The following is an 824-nucleotide window of genomic DNA, read 5'->3' as shown; positions in this document are numbered from 1 at the left end:
CCTTAGCCATTACGCTAACTGCTGGTCTCACAATTAACTTCTAATGTAGCAGTCTAGTTTGGATTAATACAAACTTAAATTCAATAATGTACAATATTTTTCTCCTCTATAGTTTTGTTATCTTTCCTCTCTGTTTTTGTTGTCAAACAAATTCATATCTTATGAAGTCATTGACATAGTTTTATTATTATGATGCACTTATAAAAACCAGATAAGAGGTTAAAAGATAGATACAAGATTTACAAATGATAAAATGTTTATGCCACCTTTTGTTTGTCTATGTAGTTACCTTTTATTGGTGCTGTTATTTCTTCATGTAGATTTCAGTTACTGTTTAGTGTCCTTTAATTTAAGCCTAAAGATTTCCTTTAGAATTTCTTGTAGAGCTGATCTACCAATTATGAATCTCCAACTTATTATTGTTAATCTGGAAATGTCATAAACGTTCCTTCATGTTTTGAAGGTTAATTTAATTTACTTTTTTATTTATTTTATACAGTCAATGATTGTACATCAAAACAGCTTGTAAAATGAATTTTCTAGCATAAATACATTGCATACCAGCCCAGTTAAAGATATTATCATCATCAGACAATCCTCCATTTCTGGATCCCTTAAATGGCTTGCCTATTTTTCCTTTTGATTCCCTTCTTGTCATTTTTCCCTACCTTCCACCCTTATCCCACACTGTCTTTGGTTATTTCTGTATCCTCCAGTTTTTTAGTTTCTGCCATAGAGTGCACACATTCAGTATATATTAAGTGGGGACATACAATATCTCTCTTTCATAGTCTGGTTTGCTCCACTCAGTAGTAAATCTCCCA

Source organism: Tupaia chinensis, unplaced genomic scaffold (genome assembly GCF_000334495.1).
Source record: "Tupaia chinensis unplaced genomic scaffold, TupChi_1.0 Scaffold145156_1, whole genome shotgun sequence".
In the NCBI taxonomy this organism is placed as follows: domain Eukaryota; kingdom Metazoa; phylum Chordata; class Mammalia; order Scandentia; family Tupaiidae; genus Tupaia; species Tupaia belangeri.
This window is presented reverse-complemented; position numbering follows the sequence as displayed.